Below are 25,411 nucleotides of genomic sequence, written 5' to 3'. Positions count from 1 at the left end.
TTTTATTCGGGAAAAATAACATATTTCCGAATGTGGTGACCTCAATGACCTTCTATTTAACTTCTTCTAGGTAAAGCTGTCCTCTATGCTGCCTGATATTCGTAATTTGCTGCAGTGTATATTCTTTCGTTTATACATGGCTCAATTAGAACTGTGCCAAAACAGCTGTTACTGCCTCAGTTCAGAAGAAACACAAGACTTTTCGCTCCTTTAAACTTTGTGTGATAGGCCAATTTACACTAGTTTTCTCAACAATTTCATTTTATATATTCCAGAAAAGGAGAAAAAAACACATCAGATATATAGGTAACAGTTGTCCATGTTGAGAAAGCAACTTGGGCAGTTCAAGGCTATTGTTGCTTCCAAGGTTCAATTCTTAGTACCTCTTATTTATTTCAAAGATATCCAACAGTAAGATTCATTTAATTCCTAATTAGCATATATAGCACAGCGGTAGGGCCATGGCATCAACAGGGGATTTATAGAGCGTGTATAAAGGCACTCCATCCATCCAAAATAAACCAAATATCAGAGACTTTCATTTGTGACAAGACAGCTTCCATTGAAAGAAATTGTTTGTTTTTATGAACTGGAAAGTTTCTAGCTTTAAAGAATCAGCAGTAGCTTACACACACATACACAGCCCCCAACAATCACATTCTAATAAACACTACCTGTCAAATACAGTAGCTAGTTCTGCGCATCCAAGTTTTTCTCTAGTTTAGGCTTATTTTTCCAGTCATCAACATACTTATCATTCTCAAGTGACCAAAAAAAAAAAAAAAAAAAAAACTTTTGAGTTGACTAAACATTTCTCAATATGTCAATGGAATAAAAACTATCCAGATGAAAACCCAGAAATGGGCTACTCTTTATGTTATCTCCTTTAAAACATAAAGGAATCACCACCATCCCATGATAAGAATAGAAGATTCGGTGGCATATGGCAGAAATTTAAGTGGTAATACCTTATCAGGAACAGGAGATACTAAGAAAATCAGGCGATACATGGATGTATTGAAAGGTACCTCAACCCTGGTACTAATATAAAGAAAAGTGCCAACCTTTTTGCTGATCTCTGGAGGCAAACCACTTCTATGTACTCTCTACCTAGAAAACCCTGAAGAGAGTCATAAGCCAGAATTGACCTGTTGGCACACAATTATTATTATCGTACCTACTATAGCTTTACGCCTTCTTTAAAAAGTTGCAACAGGCAAGAGGACTGGAGAAAACTGGATGCCCATTTGAAGAACTGGTGCATTTTGTGTTACTACAGACTCATAATGATGCAATTCATAATTAAATAACATGGTATTTTAAAAGGATATTCAGTATTGTAATGGTTCAACCAGATTTTTTTTCAGAGTCTCCACAGAGGATGGTAAAGACTAAACACTCATAAGGGTATGCACATATACAGGCACATGAAGCCAAACAGCTTATTTTCCCCCAAACTGCTGCAGAAGGTTCTCCATTAATTTTCCAAAACTAGAAAAAGTGCACCTTCATGATTTGAAGGAGAAGGGGGGAAAGCAAGTACAGCCCCTCAAAACCATTAAAAGGCTGTACAGTCATGCCTCGCTTAATGAGGAAATTGCTGTACGATTAGGTTTTTCAATCGCTTTTGGATTGCAAAACAATGGATTAAATGGGGTTTTTCCACTTTGCGATGATCGGTTCCCTGCTTCAGGAACCGATTTTCACTTTACGACGATCAGCAAACAGCTTATCGTCGGGTTTCAAAATGGCTGCGGCTGAAGAAAATGGCCCCCCACTGTTTTCTAGGACGGATTCCTAGCTTTACAGGTACCGAAAATGGTCGCTGTATGGAGGATCTTCGCTGGACGAGCAGGCATTCAGCACATTGGAACGCAATGAACGGTTTTCAATACGTTTCAATGGTTTTTTTATTTCGTTTGACGACGTTTTCGCTCTACTGCGATTTCGCTGGAACAAATTAATGTCGTCAATTGAGGCACCACTGTACAGTGGGGTCTCGACTTACGAACGGCTCGACATACGAACGTTTCGACTTACGAACCACTCTCATAGGAATATATGGACTCGACTTACGAACTTAGATTCGAGTTACGAACTCTTTTTTTTTCCTTTTTAAAAAAGCTAAATCATCTTAGGTTAAAAGGAAAAAAGAAAAAATATCCCTCTCTAGTGGCAGAAGGCGGAATAGCAGCTTCCCATTAGTTTCTATGGACGAAAAGAGCAGATACGGATTAAATGGTTTTCAATGCATTCCTATGGGAAATGCAGATTCAACTTAAGAACTTTTCAACCTGAGAACTGCCTTCCAATACGGATTAAGTTCTTAAGTCGAGACCCCACTGTATCTGCTTTGGTTCAGAAATTTTCTCAGGTTGACTAAGAAGAGCAATGAAAACACAGGGGAAGAAGCTTATTGTGCTTGCCCCACCTCTGCTGTCTGAACCAATATTACCAGGGAAATATGTTTTGCACTCTATGCAAGGGAGAAATCTTAGGGCTAATTTTGACTTTGTATAATTAGCACAGCTATTCTGGCAGCTGAATAGCATCTACAGTGGGTTCTTGACTTAAGAACAGCTCGAGTTAAGAACATTTTGACATAAGAACCACTCTCATAGGAAAATATTGACTTGACTTACATACTTAGATTTGAGTTAAGAACTGAAAAAAAACCCACGTGGGAGGCAGGGAAAGTGCAAAATTTGAACTTTCAGTTAACTGTTGGCCAGTGAAAAGGGTGCCTGTCTGCTTCCTCACTCCTCCCAGCGTTTAGAGAGTGGATTGGGAGACAGTCTTCAGACTGCCTGGACTGTATTTTCCCTGCCTTCCCTGAACCTTTCTTGACCTAAGAAAAAAAGAAACAAAATATCCCCCTCTAGTGGCCGAACGCGGAATAGCAGCTTCCCATTAGTTTCTATGGATGGAAAAGAGCAGATACGGATCAAATGGTTCTCAATGCATTCCTATGGGAAATGCAGATTTGACCTGAGAACTTTTTGACTTTAGAACCACCTTCCAATACGGATTAAGTTCTCAAGTCAAGACCCCACTGTATTCGGTCCAACACAAAGACTACATTTAGTGAACACAAGTCATGGTACAGTGGTGCCTCGCATTACGACATTAATTTGTTCCAGCAAAATCGCTGTAAAACGAAAACGTCGTAAAGCAAAAATAAAAAAGCCACTTAAACACATTAAAACCTGGTTAATGCGTTCCAATCGGTTAAGAACTCACCGTCCAGCGAAGATCCTCCATAGGGGTGGCCATTTTCGGGTGTCTGTGCAGTGAAAAATGGCTCCTAAACACAGTGGGGAGCCATTTTGAACACCCGGCGGCCATTTTGAAACCCCAACTATCAGCTGTTTTTATCATCGGGAAGCGAAAATCGGTCCCCGAAACCAGGAACCCATCATCACACAGCGAAATTTGCCCATTCAAAAAGTCATTTTGCGATCGCTGTTGCGATCACAAAAACCTCGTCATGCGGATTCGTCGTTAAACGGAGTGCCCGTCTTGTGAGGCACCACTGTATATGCTGTAGCTCACATATTAGAAGGAATTATGCAACCAATCCAGCTGAACCCAAGACAGTGAGGATCAACGTGGTCTTGACAGAGCCAAACAGCTCTGACAATAGAAGGTAAACCAAGAAGGCCGGTGAGAAGAGGGTGCTTGCTTTTTGTCCCTCCCAGTTGTTACAAGGTTTCTCTCTTCTCTTAACATGACACTCTTGCCTCCCATATCTTATGGCATGTTTGCTTCCGTAATTTTTTCTTAAGGGAAGTGGATACAAACACTTTGAAAAAATTAGAAGTATGAACTGGAAAAATTCAAAGCATGAGGCGTGTCATCCATTTTTATATCCTGAGCATGTGCTCTTGAAAAATCAAGGGGACAGCTCTGATTCACTCTTGCAACTGCCAAGCCATCCAGACGTTAAAATCAAAACCACAGATTATAAACAGCTTTAGCAAATTGAGTTGATTACCTTTGTTCCTCAAACATACATCTTCCTATTGCTTACAAAAGCAGCATGCACTAACCACTAACATTGCGATAGCCAGCACTAGGAAAGGAAGTTATTCAAGTCTGGATTTCCTGCTTTTGGTTGTAGCCAAGAACTGAGAGGCTTGTAGTGGTTTCAGGAACTGAGTCATCTCATGATTCATGGATAAGATACTGGTTTTAATAGGCTCCTAATCACTACACTAGAAAACATCACATCCCACCTAGATGAGGTTTAATTTCTAGTTTGAAAAAGAACAAATCTATGTTAAGATGGGGGGGGGAGGAGACCAAATGTTCTACATTGAACTCCCTTTTAAGGTTTTATTTCTGTTTATTATGCTTCTATTCCAAAACATGGCTTTAAAATTAAAGCAAAAACAAGGAGTAGGTTTACCAGAGAAAGTTGATCTAATAACACAAAGCACAGCCTCAATGCCTAACACCACCTTTTGTCACAATCAGGATGTGCACAAACTTCTAAAAAACAAATGACAGGTGGGGTATCAAATGCATTTGTAGAATTGACCTCTAGAAGTAAAAAATAGCAACAACTGATTTTTTTTAAAAAAATCAACAAAACTGACTGCGGTTATTGACAATCCAGAAGATTTACACAATGATAACTGAACAAGGACCAGATGACAACAACCAGCTGGAAGAAGTTCCATTTCCCAAGCTCTGTGGACACTCAAAAACAGAGACAAGCACATACTTGTCTGAGCAAAGAAACTTCTGCTCTCGAAAGCAAAGGAATAGTAATGCATTTTGAATATGTGCAAATACAAAATATGTAACTAGCTACCTCTTTGTAAATGCAAAGGTTTCAGTTGTTTGCAGTGGTGGTGGTGGAGATAAATTCCAGCCTGAAAGGCAGGCTGCACACCTAAGCCAATGTTTGAGGTGGGGGGGGAGAGTGAATTCTCACATACGGAAAAGTACTGGCTCCCCCCCGCCCCACCCCCAGTTCCAAAATAAAGGCTGCCAACGCTGACATACAACAACAAATTATTGCCGGAAAGGTAGGAGGGGGGAAGCTTTGTGGGAGCTCCTTCACTCTCCAGATTTTAGGATGTACATTACAAGCATGCTTAAAAGAAAGGAAAAAGAGCGGCGTGCTTTTTTAAAAAAAGTAACAGTTGACAAGAAAAGGCCAAAGTGCATTCTGTGGCTGGCAGTCATTTTATGGCTTTAGTCCTGCAGCAGATTTACTTAGATGACGTCAGTGGCTCCAATCCAGCTTTTTCTTTGGTAGCATTTACCACTTGCCTCTTGAAGCCTCCACTGTGCTACAGAGCAGCAGACCATAATCAAAATTCCCTTTGTGAAATAGAGTTTACCTCAGGGCACACAGGCCTAGCTAGCTGAATTGAAGGCTCTTCACCCTGCACTTCATGCCTAGAAATAAATAGCCTACAATACTGTACTTTCCTCAGTACAGAAGAACCATTAAAAGCTGTCTACTACCTTTTCTAAAGCACATTTTCCCCCTCCCACCAAAAAGCTCACATGCCAGGCTGTCATTAATATTCTACGCCTATCACGTATTATCACAATAATGCATGCAACAGTTAGTACCTCATTTAAATCTGCAAATGTCCCATGCTTTTGGAATGTTTCCATATCTATATCTATATCTATATCTATATCTATCTATATCAAATATGTGGCCCCCCCAGTAGATACCAAACTCCCTCCAGGAATGCTTCAAGGATATGTGGACACAATGGGCTACATCTCTTAATGACAACAAATATTTGCTAGCCCAAATGCAAATAAATTTAGTGCAAGCCATAGTATAGATTCTAACTGGATTCAGTCCTCCATGTGTTTGCTCCTCCTATGATATATATTACTCACTCTTTTGTTATCAGCCATAACACTGGTTTACCATTCAATCTTGATGGTGGTTTTAGCATTATATTTAAACCAATGTTATTTACAAGTACAGTAATACCACTGAGGTTCCTCTTAAACAGCATTTCAGATTCACTTCATAACCAAGAGTAAGATAGGAACACACTCTACATAGGGCTGTCTTGGAAAATTGTTCAGAAACTTCAGCAGGTCCAAAACACTGCAACCAGATTGTTAACTGGACCAATGACAGGGATCACATAACAATCCTGTTACAGCAGCTCCACTGGCTGCCAAGCCAGTTCCAGGCACACTTCAAAGTGATAGCGTCAACATGTAAAACCCTAAACAGCTTGGGTCCAAGCTATCTCAAGGAGCCTGTCTCCCTTTATGAGCCTGACCTGGTGTTAAGATCATGAGGTGAGGCCCTTCTCTCAGTCCCACCACCCTCACAGGTGCGCTTGGTGGGGACACAGGAGGGGTCTTTCTATGTCGCTGCACCCAGACTCTGGAACTCCCACACACACGGAAAGCCAGACTGGCCCCCATCTTTGCTCTCTTTCTGTAAACAAATATTTTTCACTTCTGATTTTTTTCTTCTTTGTGACTGACTGTCTGAGAGGGTTTTTTTAATGGAATGTTGTGCTTTGTTGCTTTGAATTTATTTTTGGTGTTTTTGGTTACCATTTTTCATGAGGTATTTGTTTGATTCTTCTTAATATTTATATGTACTCTGTTTCTCGCTTTTAAATATTGTCTTTTAATGAGGAAAGCTGCCTTGGGCCCTTTCAATTAGAAAGGCAGGATAAAAATATTTTGAATGCATAATACATAAATAAAAACTTTGTTACCATTAAATTGGTTGATGGTCATACGTTAATGTAACATTAAATTAATATGTGAAGGTTAAGCCAGAATGAATCCTTTAATCGTGTGTTCATGAAAAATGTGTGAACATTTTCTACATATTGCTTTCACTTTTCTATAAAAGCTGTACAATATCCTTTTTGATGTGTAATAATCAGAAATGTACATTCCATATGTGCACACCAAATATTTGCAGAAAAGTGTTAAGACACGGATACTTATATTTTTTTACTCTCTTCCTAATAATCACCAACAGAGAATTAACCTTTTTTTACATTAGCCTGAGACCAGGCCAACATTTCTAATGAGCTACCACCACAATTTCAAATAGGCATCATTTGCAATATTTTATTGTGATTTGCAGTGACATTTCTCCTCCATTTCTACAGTGTGGAGATATTCCTTTGGAATCCCTCACAAGCACTTTTTGGCTTTTTTTAAAAAGCATAATTATAAGCAAAGTTGCTCTCACATCTAATCACCGCTAACTCCAAATCATTTACAAACACATTAATACACCACAGTCCCAATACCAGCAAATTGTCAATTCTTATATCTCTATTCTGTGAAAAATTCCTGTTTAACTTACTTTCTTAACTAATTTTATCTGAACTACTAACCAGGCCACAAGAGACATCAGGAGCTTTTGGAGGAAGACTTGGTTGTACAGGGCTCAGAACTAACAACACTGCCTGCAAAAAGCTGCTGTGTGTGTGGGGGGGTTATATAGACAGAACAACAGTCCTCCCTCCCCTCCCCCAATGTAACAAAGAATGTTGGACAGTTTCTTAAGTAACAAGTCAGGACGGCTCATGGCTCATCGTTTGAGGGGAATCAGAAATGCTAGTTTTTTAGACATCCTGCCTTTTGTTCAATTCAAGGCCCAAGGCGGCTCACAACATTTTAAGAAGCTTTTCTTTCTGGACCAAAAATTTAATCTACTTTTCTGGGATCATCTTATCCTCTATTCACTTAGCTTAAATACCTTACCACCCAACTGTCTCCCTAACGGAAAACAATGCAATCAGAGCTAAAGGTCTGTTCCTGCTGAATTAAGCATCAAGCAAAAGGATCAGTTTCTGCTTGGACCAATTCAGAGCTAGTCTACTTTGAGTTGGATCCTGCATCTGAATCAAAATAGAGAAATTCAAGTTTTGTGACTCTCAATGATTACCATGGAAAACAAAAACAAAAAGACTCCTGACTTACTATCACAACTGGAGATTACACGTCGTTGTTGTTTAGTCCTTTAGTCGTTTCTGACTCTTCGTGACCCCATGGACCAGAGCACGGCAGGCCCTCCTGTCTTCCACTGCCTCCCGGAGTTGCGTCAAATTCATGTTGGTTGCTTCAATGACACTGTCCAACCATCTCATCCTCTGTCATCCCCTTCTCCTCTTGCCTTCACACTTTCCTAACATCAAGGTCCTTTTCCAAGGAGTCTTCTCTTCTCATGAAGAGTATTGGAGCCTCAGCTTCAGGATCTGTCCTTCCAGTGAGCTCTCAGGCTTGATTTCCTTTAGAATTGATAGGTTTGTTCTCCTTGCAGTCCAGGGGACTCTCACACGTACCAAATGAACGAATGCAAGGGCTTTTGTGCTATATACTTTCAAGGAAACTGCTTTACATCTTTTCAATCTTTTGATAAATTTTAAATGTTTGCAGAATTTTTGGGAGGTATCACGAGTGCCAAGTTTCAGATCATCATCATCATCATCTTAAAACTGCAGAGCTGAAAAAGACCCTATGGATCGAGTCCAGCCCCCGACCAGGGGGCTCCTAACCTCTGGCTACATCACCAGAAACCTAAGCCACTCAGTTATCCAGCATGCAGTAAATAGGTGAATTCAGTCTTGGTGGGGACTACTGTTTTATCTTCCACATTTGTTGACAAGTTTTTGTTAAGATTTTAATAGATTTGGTTTCTGCAGATTGAAATAGCTTTGACGGTACCTTATCTATTCCTGGAGATTTATTTCTTCCAAGTGGTTTGAGAGCAGTTTTCACTTCAATTTCTAAAACTTGGAGTTCTTCATTGATAACTAGATTGGGCCTGTTGAATCAGTGGGGATTTTGTGAGTCAACTTTTCTGTAAGTGCCACTGATTCAGCAGGCCTACTTCAATTACAACTTGCTATGCTAAGCAACATATTTCAGACAATACTATCATATTTGAAGGAAAAACGGGAAATGTTATTAAATATTTAGGGATTAATATTACCTGGAACTTACAAGTTTAATTACTAACTTATAATTAAAATAAATTTGGATAGGTTGAAAAAAGAGATAACTGGACTGATAGAAGATTATCAGGAATAAAAGATTTCTGATTTGGCAGAATAACATTATGTAAAATGAAAATTATTCCTAAATAAAATTTTATATTTTAGATGCTTCCTACAAAGATTACAGAAAAACAATTGAAAGAATGGCAGTTAATGATAAATTGTTATTGTAATGGATATAAACGAGTGAGGATCAATAAAAAATTATGGTACATAACACCAAAAAAAATGGAGGCCTTGGATTACCCAATTTAAATTTATTTATTTATTTATTTATTTATTTATTTATTTATTTATTTATTTATTTATTTATTTATTTATATCCCGCCTATCTGGTCGGGTGAGGACCACTCTAGGCGGCTAACAATCATAAAATGATACAATAAATTATATTACATAGCAAATCAACTCAGACACATCCCAGATATAATTAAAAGCAATAAACAATTAATTTGGACAGAAATAGAAATGCATGGTAAGGAAGAAAAAAAACTGAAAGTACATTGTTTAAAGAAAAGATTAAAGAAGATGTTAAAATGATCACTAAGCCTTTCCTTAGAACATGTTAGAAAGCTGGAAAAAGTTTAGGGGTGTATTGAGTCCACCAATTTCTCACTTATCCCAGGTTATGGATTTAAAGAAATTTCCAGAAAATATTAAAAAAATACCTTTAGGAACATACAAAGATAATGGTATACAAAGGATAAAAGATTGGATGGAGAAGTTGAAAGATAAAAGAAACATAAGAGAGATTTTGGGAGGAGAGAAGATTTCTTGGCTTAACATGCTCCAGATAGAAATGTGGACAAGGGAGTGGAAAGGTAAGGAAGGAAATAGTAGAAAAATTGAAAAAAGACAGAAACTAGAGGAAAAGACAGAAAGAAAAAGAACTGTAAGTCAATACAAGGATTATTAATTCAGGCTGAACAAGAGACACAAAGATTAAAAGTACAGTGGCAATATGATTTGGATAAACAAGCAATAAGAGAAGAGTGGGATAAAATGTGGGATAAAAGAATTATGAAGAATATGTAAGAATAAAGGAAAATTGCTATAAGGTATTTATTTATTTATTTATTTATTTATTTATTTATTTATTTATTTAATATCCCGCCTATCTAGTCAACTCAGGACCACTCTAGGCGGCTAGGTAATATGGAGGTGGTATTTAATGCCAGTAAAACTGAATACAATAAATAAAAATTTATCATCATTATGTTGGAGGTGTAAAAAGAGAAGGGGACGTATTTACATATGTGTGGTTATGTGAAATAAGAAAGAGAGAATGGAAGGAAATCTTTAAAGAAATAAGGGAAAAACTGGATTAAATATTCAAATATCCCAGTTAATGGCCTAATTGAATACAGTCAAGGAGGATCAATTGCTGAAAGAAAATAAAGATTTAATTGTAATAACGGTTATGACAGCAAGATTAATACTTGCAAGAAACTGAAAAAATGATAACCAAATTAATTTAGAGGAATCTTATAGAGAATTATGGGATATGGCAATTAATGATAAACTGACATGATATGAAAATAAGAAGAAGGTTTAGCGAAAAATAATTATTTTAACAAAATATGGGATGTATTTCTAGAATATGTATTTCAGAGAGGGAAGGGTTATATGCCAACGGAAGAAACAATGAATTTTTGGAGAGAAAATAGATTGAACAAAATTTGGAAATATTATTAATTCTAGCCCTGAGGGCGAAGGTGGCACTGGTGAATTGTGTAATTGTTTATTATTGTGGTGGTAGGTTTTTGTTGTCTGTGTTTGATGTTATTTTAATAAAATAAAATAAAATAAAATGACAATACTATCATTTCATGGTCTGTATCAGTGGTGTCCAACCTTGGCCCTACAGATGTTTTTGGACTACAACTCCCAGAAGCCTTCACCACCACCTCTGCTGGCCAGGATTTCTGGGAGTTGAAGTCCAAGAACATCTAGAGGGCCAAGGTTGGACACCACTGGTCTATATTGTAGTCTAATCCTGGTCATGTTTTTGTAGAAAGAGTAGAGCTTCTCCTTTATCTATTTGCATTTATATAATCTATTTGATATCTATATTGACCATCTGGTGACATGTTTGTCATATGTCCTGAAACATATGTTCACAGTGAGCATATGCTTTTTTTATTTGAAAGGTATCCAAAACAGGACATGCTGAATCTCCCTCTGTTCCTTATAGACCACTGGAGTGAAAATGACAGCCAGCATGAGACTCTAAGCGAGAAAACTACAATGTTTCAGAAGGATAAGTGTAGGAGGTAGGGGGTTATGATGACTGATCACCACCACCATGTGTGGTTTCAACAAAAGAAATGCTTTTTAGTGCAGACTATATTTTCTAAAATCAAAGACTTAAACAAAGCTTAAAGTGGGATATACCTTCAACTGAATTATCTCTAGAGAACAGCTTCACCGCAGGAAGTACCAAAAAGTCTGAAAGAGCCCGCTGCTGTTCATACTTTGAAAAAATCCAATTCAAATCTCCATGAAATGTTTTCTTGTGGTGGGTATTTAAGTATGTGTTTACTGTTTTGTCTTAAGGTATTCATCATTTGTGGCTATTACATGCTGTAAAATTCACTTCTAATGGACAGTGACTTTATAAATCACATAATAGTCTCTTTCCAAAATAAACAAATAAATAAATCATGTATTATCTGTTCACATTTATCTTATGTTCTTTGTGTTCCTTTTTCTTCTCATTTCAGTAAGAGCAACACTTTCTAAAGACGACTTTTTGTCTCTATTAGCTTTCTTGATTTTGCTCATCAGTTATACTGCCATGTTCTTGAAACTGGTGGTACATTTTCTTTATCTACAATATACATTCCAGCTAAACTTCAGGGTTTAACTACCCACCCACCCCAAAGCATTCTGGAAACAAGTGATTCTCCTTAATCCCTTTTAACTTTCTTTTTAAAGGTAAAGGTTCCCCTTGACAATTTTTGTCCAGTTGTGTTTGACTCTAGGGGGCAGTGCTCATCACCGTTTCCAAGCCACAGAGCCAGCGTTTTGTCCGAAGACAATCTTCCATGGTCACATGGCCAGTGCGACTTAGACACGGGATGCTGTTACCCTCCAACCAAGGTGGTCCCTATTTATCTACTTGCATTTTACATGCTTTCGAACCGCTAGGTTGGCGGGAGCTGGGACAAGCGACGGGCGCTCATACCCTCACGTGGATTCGATCTTACAGCTGAAGATCTACAGACCTTACAGCACAGAGGCTTCTGTGGTTTAACCCGCAGCGCCACCATGTCCCTTCAAACTTTCTTTTTACCAGTCTCTTAATTATAAGTTTTCCTTTTCAAAGTTAAATATGACTAGATTGGACTTTGCTGGCAATTTTCCTCTTACATATACTTTAGTTTTAATAAATCTGCAGACAATGTTTACAATTTACTCAACAGCATATTTTACACAGAATCTGGGCACCATTTCAGATTAAGTCCAGAGTCTCTTCTCTCTCTTGGTTGGTTTTACAACCATGTTGTTCATGAACATCAAGAACATTTTTTATCATTGTTGTGATTAGAACATTTATTTATTCATGTTTATTAATTTATTCTTATTACAACACATTCCCTTTCAGACACCTCCTGGTTTCATTTTCTGTTTCAAGATCAGAATGATAAATCCAAGTATGAGCAAAATACTGAAACACTGAGCTTCTTTACATCTGTCATAAATTGTAAAATGAAGATATATTGTTTCAGAATGCAAGACTAGGATATTTTGCATGTAAACAATGAATGCCCAGCGGAGGGAGAATCACCCATTTAGTGTATGTTCATTTGTCTAAACCCAAGATTTTGCTAATGGAACCTTCTTCCCTTTTCCATATTTCCATATTAAGTGAAAACAAGTTCCATGGTGTTTGGCAGCCCCCAGAACAGAGTTTCGAGGCACACAAAAGGCTGCAGCAGGTGGGCGATTACCATCTCCTGGATTCTCCTGATCGAACAGCAGAGATCTGCCACTGGATACTGCCTGGACTATTACTCCAAAATACATCTATACATTGCCTTTCAGAAGACCATGAAAACAGTTTACCTGGCATTCTTGAATGCATAGAGTCCTCTGCACCTACAGCTAAAAACACAGTGATGTTTTCATATGATAAAATAAACACATTTATGGGTTTAGGGAACCTGCCTCTCCTCTGTGTTCACTGTACTTGAAGCAAAAGGTCTTAAAAGATCTTGGATTAAGTTTATCTTATACAAGTGCATAATAATAAATAATTATGTGTCATCAAGTCATTCCTGATGTCTGGCAACTTTCCCAAGATGTTCTAGGTATAAAGAACAGTGAAGCATTTTAACAGTCTCTCCTTCTGGTGGCACTCTGGAACCATGCAACTTATTCAAGGCTGCACCAGTAGCAGGGCACAAAAGCACATTATCCACACAGGCGCCTCAATGATCCAACCTCCCTGGACAAATTGACCCATATAAAGCAGTATCTATCACACTGAAATCAATGTTGTTACTTCAGCCATGTTCAACACCCTTAGGCATGCCCAGACCAACAGCAGTCTACTTCTACACATTAAAACGTCATATTATTGTGCTTGTTTTGAAAAGTCCCCTCCAATTTCCTGACATAGAATAGCAAAGACTCTTTTTCAGGAAAACTTTGCCTAAACCTAATAAATCACACAGATTGCTTAAGAATATGATAAAACAGCCAAAAAAAGGAGAGGTTTCATCAACATATTTTAAATTGTTTTTTAAAGGCAGCAATATACTAGTGTTACACAAACGTTAATATTCTGATTACCCTCAGGCTGAGAAAGGGTCTGGGCAGAGCATTAATACAAGACAATAAGACTGCATGGAAGATCTATTCTTATCACATCAGCTTTCTAAAATATTGTCTGACACGAGCCTTGCTCTCTCCAAATTCTTCTTCCTTAGATTAGTAATCCAAAATTAGTTTTTAATTACTTGCTTCCTTTTTTATGAAAAAGGGGGCTCTAACTCTTCCACAGCCAGACATCCATTCTGTTACTGCCTCATACACACACATTTCCTACAGCTGACCCAGTTTCCTCCAATTCACTAAGCATTCAGATAGGCTAAAACTATTTAGAAAATGTGGTTACTGGGCTCAACAGGAGACACGCACAGAGACAGCAGGCTGAACCAGTTAAGAGAGAAGCTAACTTCTCTCATAACTGAAACAAAAAGACTTGTTGATTTGCCCCCTCCCACCCCATATCAAGAATACTAGTTAGTATGGTGATATAATTTTCAGAGAAGAAACCAGCAACTGCTAGTAGGATATAGGATGATAAACACTACAGTTTTTTAAAACTACAATTCTTGTGACAGATGTTACTGAAGAAGAAAGCAAACCCTGGGGAATGAAAAGGGATACACGGGGTGCAGTGAAAAAAATAATGTGCAAAAAGAGAAAAAAATGAAGAGGAACATAACAAAACTGCTAAGAGAAAGTGGAACGGGGGAAAAAGAGGATGGAGGTTAAGACAAGCAAAGCAAGAAAGACAGAAGTATGGTGTGTAACTTTAAACAAGAATGGCCGCAGAGTGATGGGGTGAAAAGGACTGTGGATGACAGCCTCTGAGGCAATGAATGTTTGCCAGAGTCAAAGGCCAACACAGAAATATCCTATTCCAAGGGCACTCAATGAATGTGAGAGGAAGACTAGTAGAAGTGATATTTTCTTCTTCGAAATACAGAAAGGGGCAGCAAAGGGAAATTCTGCTCCATTGTGTCTCTCGTGAAATCACTGAGATATGACCCTCCTTGTGCCTGAAAAAGTAGATGGTAAATCATGAAAGCTCACACTGAAATGAAAATGTTGGTCTGAAAGGTGCCGCAAGACTTTACCCCTTTTTTGTTGTTGCTGCTGCTGCTGAAACAGATCAGCACTGCTGCCTTTTAGAAAGCTGCGCACTTTAGCCATCTCATGATGACATCCAATCAAACTGATTACATAATTAAGGTAAAGTTAGCGATAGGGAAACCAAGGAAACTAAGATGTATTGATCAGATCACTGTGTTTCATTACACTGTTTTAATTGTGTTTCTATGCTAAATCCATAAATAATATTACACAGACAACTTTCTCCTTTAAATACTTTTCAAAGGTATATAAATACCATATTCATTGTTTTAGGTAAACTTTTGGGCATACTTTGACCCTCCATCTTTAGCCTAATACACTTAGTGGTCAACTTCCTTCGCCAGTTCTCTATTAAAATCAGCCTTTTATACAAAGTCTTCTTAACATCTATTTACTTTCAGATAAGACTAATTTATAGACTTACATTTCAAAGTATAATCTAAGCATCAGATTATGATGCAACTTTCACTTACTCAGTTGACAACTTTCTGGGACAGACATTTTCATTCAAGCTGCATCTCATACATGAGAATCGAAAGAATTCCAGAATGACCCACCATGCTGGACAGTGCTCATGCCCAAAGTCATTTAAGCATGGCAATAATTTCCTGTTCTATCTCCTATCTGAATTATCATGTCTCCATAGAACAGAAAGAAAACGAGAGAGGAACGCTTATCATAGTAAGAGTTTGCCCTGAAAGGCAACAATTAAACAGCAAAATAATTCCAAAACACAAAATACATAGTTCAGATACTCAGATTAAATAAACATTTTTACTGAATGAGCAACTACGGTTCCTGTAATGTTAGAAGAATATTGGACACCTGAAACAGCCATGCCCGTTGGTGAGTCAAACACAAAGCATATCAAAGTGCTATCGATAAGCTAAATTAACAGATAGCTTATCTGAAGGAGATACTAGCCATATGGTGCCACAACTTCTGTTCCCTGTTGCTAGCATAACAATAGGCTACTGCAGACTTTTACTGGAAGCACTACTTGACAAAACTGTGAGCAGCCATCTCCCTCCCCCCTCTCCCCCCCCCCACAACACACACCCAGAGCTTTGGGGCAATGGCGTGCATGTCTATTTGCATTTTAAAAAAAAACAGGTGAACAAAGAGTAAACCAGATGTCAACTTTCGAAAGGGAGCTGTCTGGTTTGGGAGAGTTAACAGAGGCAGACAAACTGCTAGAGCTCAAAGCAAGACAATGAGCTTCTCTCAAAACACTCTGGCTTAGGGGAGTGGCTATTTAAAACACTTCTTTTATTTCAGCACTGGGGAAGTGAATTCTGCTCTTAAGTGCCAGCTCAAATGAAGTCATTTTCTTTCACTGGGGTTTTCTTTGCATTTTAGCAATGTCATGTGTACAGTAGTGGAGAATGAAACACAATTTTTTTAAAAAAAATAATAACTTTTCATTTTCAGCACGAAACCCAATACATAAACTGACTTAATGCTTTGATTCCTTACAATACAGACAAATCCTGTGAACAGATCGTTCCAGTTTAAACAAAATGGAAGTTATTATCTTCTTGTGCAAGATCCTTTTGAACATAAGAGTGGTTTGGAATTTACAGCCCTATCTAATATCATAAAGGCAAGGTGTGAATACTTATATAGATAAGAATGAATGATTTATAGTTCAGCTTTTGTACAAGTGACAGATTCACATCTGGTTTACATTGCAGAATCATAAAGATTTTTTATGCTGTATTTATTCCCAAAACATCTTTCAGTGGCAGTACAAAAACTCAGCCTATCAAAAGTTGTGTGAACCTACACAATCTTCCCAAGTCGCAGTCTGTTACATTTAAATTTTTATTACCTGACATACTTATTTTGATAATAAAAACCTAATCAACTAAGTAAAGGGAGGAGTAAGATAGAGATATCAAGACATCTCTGCTGTAACACTGCCTGCCAAAAATAGAAAATATAGGAGAATTAGCTTTCCTAAAGAACTAAACCTATTAACATTGTTGTCTTATCTTTTGGGATTCCTTTCATGTTAAGTTGAGATTGCACCTTGAACTCATTCCAAAAACCAGTACTGTACTGAGTTATAGTAATTAAAAAACTGTGTGCATAAAAGGCAGTGCAACTGATCCATTTTAAAAAAGGTTTTGCTATAGAGAATATAAATTCAATATGTTCTTACATAATTAACATTTCCCATCATTAGTAGCAATTTTCAGTTTCTGTACCAATTAAAAAAAAACACAACAGCATTAGTCAATGCTTTTATGTTCCCAAGCAATTGAATTTTAATAATGCTACTAATAATGTCTTGACTTTTGGTCCCAGGAATATTTTGGGGTTCTAGATGATTCCTCTCAAAAAAATAAAAAAAAATGAGGTGCCAGTTTGGAAAAGAATATTAACCAGTTTTATGCGTGCAAATCAAATTTATACATGAGGAAACCTTCCAACTGTAAGAAGGCCACCTGCATGTGCAAAATTGGGGGGAGGCAGAAACAACATTCACTTTGTGACAATGAGTAGGAAGAGAAGCAATGAATCAAGAAGTCACAGGTGTTTGATTTTATTTGATCAGATACAAAAAGGAAACGGGAAATCTTTAAACACTCTTTCAATGGCATGTGGAAGGTTTCGATATCAACAATTTCTCCCTTCCTTCAAATTCCTACTCAAAATCCAGTCTTCCTAAGATGTCTATTTCACCTACTCATCTGTGGGTCCTACTGCACTGCAGAGGATTGCACTGTAAATCTCCTAACCCTCTTTCTTCAATAGAAATAAATTTTAAGTGCCTTAAGCATACATAATGATTTTTGCTCACATTTGGCCCTCCTCCGAGCCCTATCCCTCTCTTCCTGACCCTCTTTCAGCTGCTCTCCCCCCTCCAAAATTTAGACTGTCAATCCACTGAGACAGTAGGGTTTGTCTTTTCTTTTTATGTTATCATGATCCAAGCAATCAACAATTTTCTGTTCAATTATTTCTAAGCTGTAAATTAGTAAAAAAAAAATCACTTCCAATAAATGCATACAGAAGTTACTTTAAAAATAAGGTTCCTTGGAACACTCGTGTGAAAAAGATATACTATGAAGAAACATGCAACATGTCTTTGATTTTACCGATGGTTATTTGTTAATACATTCACTCAGCAGTATAGCTGTTTAATACTGAAGATTATTTTTCAGAAAAGATGCATATTCCTAACCCTACACACACACACACACACACACACACACACACACACACACACACACACACACACACACACACACACACACACACCAAAATTAAATGAGGATTTCATAACCTCATCACCACTATGCTGAATGTGTCCTTTAAGGAAAACACACACACTCAAACATACACACAAGTATTTCTATTCCAAGCAGCATCATGAGGCAAGTTCCTAGCAGCCATATCTTAAACCCTACAGCAGCAGCAAATGTCTGCCAGGACAAGGCATATCAATGGTTACATCAATTCAACTTCACATCACAAGCCATTATATCACACCAGCAATATAGGGGTGTTACACAGTCATGTAAATACAAAATTAAAGGCTCCAGAACATGTAAGTTAGTTTTCTTGTGCTTTTGCTTCTCTTACAAACCAATATTATAATGATTCACAATCATTTGTAAAAACATACACAAAAACGAGACTGTGACAGAAATTTATAGAACTTTGTTATTTCCCAAGACTTATTCATGATTTTTAAAAGTAAATTTTCCAACTGTCAGGAAAGATACTTCCATACCCTCTTTCTAATGAAGTATCTGATTGTACATCCCCATATGGACCTCAAAACTGTCTAATTAGCTTTTGAGAGGGATGGCAATCTGCATGGACATTTGGATCAACAAAATGTTGCACTGAACATATCCCACACAAAGTCAAGAACTCCATGAGAACTAGTGTCACTAGGCGTTTGTGGGAAATATATCATTTTCACATTTTTAAATATGGCACAGTTCATAACTTCTACAGTAGCCTAAACTGAACCAAAAAACGAAAACAAAAAGGTATCACACTGCAGAATTCTTAGTCAATACATTTAGTCCTGAGTGTTAGGTATACAGTACTAGTCGTGCTCGCTGGAAATAATTTAAAGCTAAAAAAATAATCAGACAGTGCAAAAACTACAAACTTTTTCAGAAAGTGTTCCAATTGTACCCCAATCCAGAGCCTCAGGAGTTATATTTGAACTATTATTTGTATATCTTTAGATACTGTAAGAAGTTATTTCTCCCTTTGCTACTGTCAGTTACAATGGTTCAAATCCCTTTTGAAGGCCATGCTGGTACAAAGTCTAGGAGTTAATTTACTTTCAAATCTGCAGCTCTGTGTAGAATGGCATGTATAAAGGGACCAAGTTTTTCGCAAAGTATAACTAAGTGACACTATAAATATTGTTCACAACTCCAAGCCATGGCATACATTCTTTAAGAGCCACAATATTCTACAATTTTATCTAATTACCATCTCAAAGTTCTGGTCACATGACCATACATACATGTGTGCGCAAGAACACACACAGAGAGATCACTTTAACAGCAGCATTTAATGCAACAAATCTTTCAGTCCAAAATGAATGAAGTAACTCTAGGTGCCAAGTTCTGCATGTTTCAAATATAATACCATACTGCAAAGCTTTCCAGTTCATTTATTTTTTTAAAAAAAGGAAATATTTTAAGCAGCATGATTTTTGTTTTGCTTTTTTAAAAAGAAAAAGCGTACATAGCTTAAGACACCTATTTCTTAATGTCTTTTTAAAATCCAAGCAAGGTACAACATTCTACATTCTGGAGAGAAATCCAACCAGTTTTAAATTAGGGCACTTATTTTCACAGAAAGCACAAACTACACAGCTATACTATGTTATTTAATTGCATTTTGCTACAAAACAACAAACAGAATTTTCAGCTTTCAACTTTTCATCACATAAAAGAGATTTTATACTGTGCCCTTAGTCACTTTTAATATTTCCCGCTCCTGAATAATCAGAATATTGACTGTCCTGCTCTATAACCTTTAGAAAACAACAAATGCAAAAAATGCAAAATTAAAAAGAATAAAATAAACAGGATTTGCAGAGCAGAACTGACTTGCTGAAATGTTAACTACAGAATCACATTTGCTATTATATACGTATTTCTACCTACAAGTTATTGAGCTCAATCTTCTTTAGCAAAGGAAACTATGTTTCTTCCTAGACCTAGTTTACCATCCAAGCAAAAGGAGCCGGGGGGGGGGGGGGAGCTATTTTCAAAGCATTACAACAGCTTTCTCTCTCACACACATACATATGATCTTCAAACACACACACACACACAATCTTCCAGTTGGGATTCACCAAGAAATCAGTTCTCACTTTTGTTACGACTGTTCTTCTCTACTGTTTACAAAACTTCACTAACAGATATGCTGCTCTTCCAAAAACTCCATATAAATACAACATTTCATTCTAGTCTCCTCCCTGTGTTACATTTAGTGGACACATCCCAGATTTTGGTACTAAATATGAAGACATTTCATGTGATTCATTTGCTTTTCAGAGCTTTGGCAGAACTGGACATCTAAAGCTATTTTTATTACTAAGTACATCTAACAAGAAGATACTCTTGCCCCAATATTATCGTAATAAAATTCCACATACAAAGAATGGGGGGACTGAAATCCATTACAATGGTCAGATTTATGTTGCTAAAAATGTGTACCAGCTATTTGATACCTTTCCCTGCACCTATACCATTTAATGTAATCAGCAACCCCAAATTATCAGTGATATTTTATCAACACATCAATCCAGTAGAAGCATGCACTGAAATGAAAATTAATATGAAGTCACTTGTGAAAAGCTGTGAAAATGCCAACAGAATTCCTTCCAAAAGGCAATTCCTTTGGGGGAAAAAAACTTCTAAAACTAGTCTGAACTGTTTCTCTTCACCTTTTTGATGCAAGTTATAAATTTTCAACGTTCCATTTGGAACATATACAGTACTGGGACAAGAAACAAGGCAGTTTATAACACTTCCCCCTGGATTATTTGGAAATCTCTCCAGCAAGCACCATGAATACAGTCTAATGTTTTTGCTCTGGTATTCCCCCACTATTTATAGAGATGGCAATGCACTATGTACTCAAAGGCAACCATTCCAAGTTTAGGAATACATTACAAAAAAAAAGGAGAAGGAGAAGAAAGAAAGAAAGAAAGAAAGAAAGAAAGAAAGAAAGAAAGAAAGAAAGAAAGAAAGAAAGAAAGAAAGAAAGAAAGAAAGAGAGAAAGAGAGAAAGAAAGAAAGAGAGAAAGAAAAGAGCATGTTTTCAGTGACTATTCGTGTTGCTGTTCCATTTTATATAGTTATTGCTCACTATCTGAACATTTACATATCAAGAGAAAATGCCCAGTAAACTCTGAAAAAATGGTAACTTCTCTCTCTCTCCCCAAGTGGTCTTCTGGCTTGATGCTTACCCTTCACTTGAAAAGCTACAGCCTAAGAATGTTATCTTCCTTCAGCTTTATCAGCACGGAGAATGTGGGGTGCCACTAATGAGTTTTGACTAAACTCTTTCTCCCCCCCCCCTCAAGCCAAATGAAACCAGAATCTGTAATTATCACACTTCCAAGTCAAACAGGGTTAATCAGATGTAATATGCTTTGTTTTCAAATCTAGGAATTGTTCAACAATGAAAAGATTTCCATCCATATTGTGTCACTAATACATTCACATGCATACCGCTTCCAGCCAGACAATACGAAGCATGCCTGCTTAATAAAGTTTTTGAGACATTTATAGAGCGCCTCACTTTTCATGTCTCTCAAATCAAAAGCCAGGCACTTGGTTCTAATCGGTTCAGAACTCTCCTGAGAAACACAGGTGGCTGGTATTTTCATTGTTTCAAAAATATTTTTATGCTGTGACATCATTCAGGACTAAGTTAATCCATTAAGTTGAAATCCAGGACGGTGTGTTTTCGAAAATGAGAGGCTGAGTTTGGCTGAGGCCGACCTCTCCAGTTTCCTGTGTTTTGCTTGGGATTTTGATAAACTAATTTCTCCTCCCCCACCCCCATGTAAGGGGACTTCCTCGCTTTCAAAGTGTGAATTTTGCGAACAAAGGCTAGTACAACTCCCTCCCCCTTTAGGCTGTAGCCCCATTCATGGGCGGTGAGCGGGGAGGGGGGGTTTGAAGATCTTTTTCAAAAGTTCGGGAGGGCGAGAGAAATAAGCCTAGGGTTCCTACCGAAAGGAAGTTTTCCAGGGACAAGCTCCTCGTTTGGTTGGAACTGCGACTTTGTCTTTTTTGGATACAATGTTTCTGCTGACTCCGGAAAATTTTCCACTTCAATGTGCAATTAACCCGCAGTAGCAGCAGCAGCAGCAGCAGCTCTGGAGAAAGCAAAGAAGCAGCAAAAGAGAACATTCTTTCTTTCATCTTTAACTGGGAAAGGGAGGGGGGCTTTAAAAAAAAAAGAAGAAGAGGTGGGGTGGGAAGATTAAAAGCAAGAAAACCAAGATCAAAAAGTCAAAGCTCTTTGCGGGGGGGGGGGTGTGTGAGGTTTTGACCCAGCCCAATCTCAGCTCCAGCCACTTTCTAAAGCTCGCCACTAGGAAGAGAAACTCAAGGGATCGTTTTACTTCTCAAGGCCTGAGCTGCTCCCAACTTAGCCCTTCTTGGCAAAAAAAAAAAAAAATGTGAAAAATGCCAAAGATTTGTGTGCGGGTGCGCGCGCGCGGTGGCGCGCGAGCCGATGAGTGCTTGCTACGAGGCTTGGATGCAAGGGTGTGTGTGTGTGCGCGCCCGCGCGCGCACGCACCCCAGGCTGCGAAGCCGTGACTCAGGCAACTAAATGAAAGCAGCAACAGCAAGGCGAGGGGGGGGGGGAAGAGAGAGAGAGGGAGCGAGCGGAACGGCCGCCTGTTGCAGCTCGGGCTCCGATCCCCCCCCCAAAGCGGCCCAAACTCCGCGGGCAACAAGTCCTCCCTCCCCGCGTCCATCTCGCAACACTCCTTCCTTCCCTTCTTCTCCTTCTCCTTTCTCTCTCTCTCTCTCCCTCTTTCCCCCCAACTCACCTCCCCAGATCACCTGCGGAGATTGAGAAGGGGGGGGGGAAGGGAAGGGGGGAGAGGGGCCACCGACCTGAGCCTCCCAAGTCAATAACAGAGGACAAGCGCCCCCACCGCCTTTTTCCCTGCCAGCCACACAAAGCCAAGAGAAATTGTGGAGAAAACAGCTCCCTCCAGCCACCGCGCGCCCCTCACACGCTCGCACGCACACACGACACACAACCGCACAAAACTTACCTCCACTCCACTCCCCACCTTTGCAAACACCACCAGTCTTTTGCAATTCAATTGCAAACTTCTTCCAGCTTCCCCCGGGGGGAACTTTTGCTTGCTTTAAATGTTCTAGCCTTGGGGTTTTGCTTGCTGTTGTTGTTATTGTTGTTTGTTACGGTTTTTTTTAAAAAAAATATTTTTTTCCTCCAAAAAAAATTGTACTATTATTTTTTTTTTAATCGCAGTGTGTATGTGCGTGCGTCTTGGGCTCTACAGTGCGTTGGCTTGCGGGATTATTGAAGCCCTTCAAGTGATTAGTTACTGCCCCCAAAACCGGCGGTGGCAGGGCGGGCTGGGCTTTCGAAGGGGCTTGTGCGGCGCAAGCGATGCTAAGAATGTTCGGAATGAGAAGAGGAATGAAATGAACGCGAGGAGCGGACTCGACCGGGGAGGCGGAGCCACGGCCCGCCACAGCCAGGGGATGAAGGGGGAGGAGCCAGGGAGCAGCTGGTGACCTCATAGGAAAGTCCGGGGAGGGGGAGGGAGCACTCTGAGGGAAGGGGCGGAGGGGGGGAGGAGGAGGAGGAGTTTCTGGAGGGAGATCAGATCACATGGGGGAGGGGGAAGAGGAGGAGGAGGAGGAGGAGGAGGAGGGAAGAGAGGTCACCGAGAGTCACCTGAGGAGCGGCCGCGAGGCTAGAGTGCGGCTCTGAAATGAGATCCTCCTCACATGCCGAGGCACAATCGCCCGGGCGGAGCGGAGGTGGCTTGGCACACCCAGAGCGAGGCTCCAGCTGCTGCGATTCCCGTTGGAGGGGAAAGGGAGACGCGGGCAGCCGGCTTGGGATTTCGGCGCCCAAGGCTGGGGGGGGGGCGAGAGAGAAGAGAGAGCAGGCGAGCCGGCTGATGCAAACTTTTCTGGGGCTGGGTTGGCGCGCGCGCCTTTTGCCTCTCTCTGAGGACTGGCTCGCTTTCCTTCGCGCAGGAAATTGGAGAGGAAGAAAAGGAAGGAAGCCGTGCCAGCTCACTTAAACAAAACGCACGCACACACACACACGCACACGCACACACAAAATAAATGGGCAAAAAAAGGTGGCCTTCTGGCCCCGTCCCCATTTGTAATAATTAGTCACCCAAATGAAAAGGAACGGCAGCCTACTTTGACAGGAGTTGTATAAGGAGGCACAAGGTTTTCAGAGGATTCTTTTCTTTTTCATGCAAGTGTGGAAACCGGTACACTTCTGCATTTTGCTTCAGGCGTGAGACTCTTATATTGTGTCTTTCCTTATGCTTTCTTTTTGAGGGGGGAGAAAAGCTGTTTCCCTCCTCCAGATATGCACTTCTTCGAGATTATAGCGACCAAAAATGTCTTCAGTTCACTCCCCACAACTTCTGGAGGAAAAGAGAGAGAGGAGTGACGCGGAGGGCACCTTGTTCACCAGCTCTTTGTCAGTGGCCGACCCAAGAGCAAAGCCTTTTGGATAGGAAAACAACAGTCATGTAACAGCAGCATCTTACTCTGTTCTGTTAACTGTGACAATTCCTCACCCTTAACAAGAACTATGTTGTAATAGAGTTCCTGTGCAATAGCCTGTATATGGCACTGACTTTCAAGATGGAATACTAGTAAGTGAAATTCCACCCTCCATTGTGCAGCAACCAGAAGATGACATGACTGTCTTTGAATAAATGTAGATTGTTGTCCATGAAAAAAAATAAAACATCCCCTGAAAATAACCCCTAATGCATTTTCTGGAGCAAAAATTAATGTAAGACCCTGTCTTATTTTGGCGAAAACATGGTCATTTCTAGGAAGTAGTGTGTTACTTTGTTGTGTCTTATTTTCAGGGAAACACAGTAGAATTGGTTCAACTTTAAGGTGATACAATACCCTTTTAAAAACCCATTTATACAGAAAAGTTAAAACTATTTAGTATGATGGATCTCACAAAGTCACCACAGGTTAAGAACACACTGAGCAATTTTTACTAGCGGAATAGAAATTATGAAAAAAGTGCAGCACTTGATGAGATGGGATGCATCCTTCCACCAAAGCAACCTACATAGGAAACATGAACTCAATGTGTGTACCAAACTCTGTCTTGGAAGTATTTCCCAGTTTGAGAGTGAAACAGGCCTAGGAAAAATGCTGGGTCTCCATTTTTCAAACTCCTGAGTACATTATTCTTGGAGACCTGGGCTTGAATTCATTCTCCTGTTGGGTCTTGGGAACTTGTGC

At 39.1% G+C, this 25,411-nt stretch overlaps 1 protein-coding gene across 15 annotated transcripts in view; it reads right to left on the bottom strand.

The window, feature by feature from the left end:
* TEAD1 (TEA domain transcription factor 1) overlaps positions 1-23,598 on the bottom strand; it is a 222,686-nt gene extending 199,088 nt beyond the window's left edge. For 7 of the 15 annotated variants that reach the window (XM_072985780.2, XM_072985789.2, XM_020797223.3 and 4 more), the window contains exons 1-2: positions 23,197-23,584; positions 22,136-22,281 (exon numbers count right to left, since the gene is read on the bottom strand). The gene's annotated coding sequence lies outside the window, so the exon portion shown is untranslated. Of the gene's footprint in view, positions 1-20,053; positions 20,140-21,363; positions 21,425-22,135; positions 22,282-23,196 lie in introns of those variants that run through there. The other 8 variants (XM_072985783.2, XM_078383966.1, XM_078383970.1 and 5 more) reach the window with 5 other exon arrangements.
* Between the last annotated feature and the right edge of the window lie 1,813 nt (positions 23,599-25,411).

The sequence above is a fragment of the Pogona vitticeps genome, chromosome 1, assembly GCF_051106095.1.
Source record: "Pogona vitticeps strain Pit_001003342236 chromosome 1, PviZW2.1, whole genome shotgun sequence".
In the NCBI taxonomy this organism is placed as follows: Eukaryota; Metazoa; Chordata; class Lepidosauria; order Squamata; family Agamidae; genus Pogona; species Pogona vitticeps.
The sequence above is the reverse complement of the archived record's forward strand: the minus strand, read 5'-3'. Positions and strand labels throughout refer to the sequence as shown.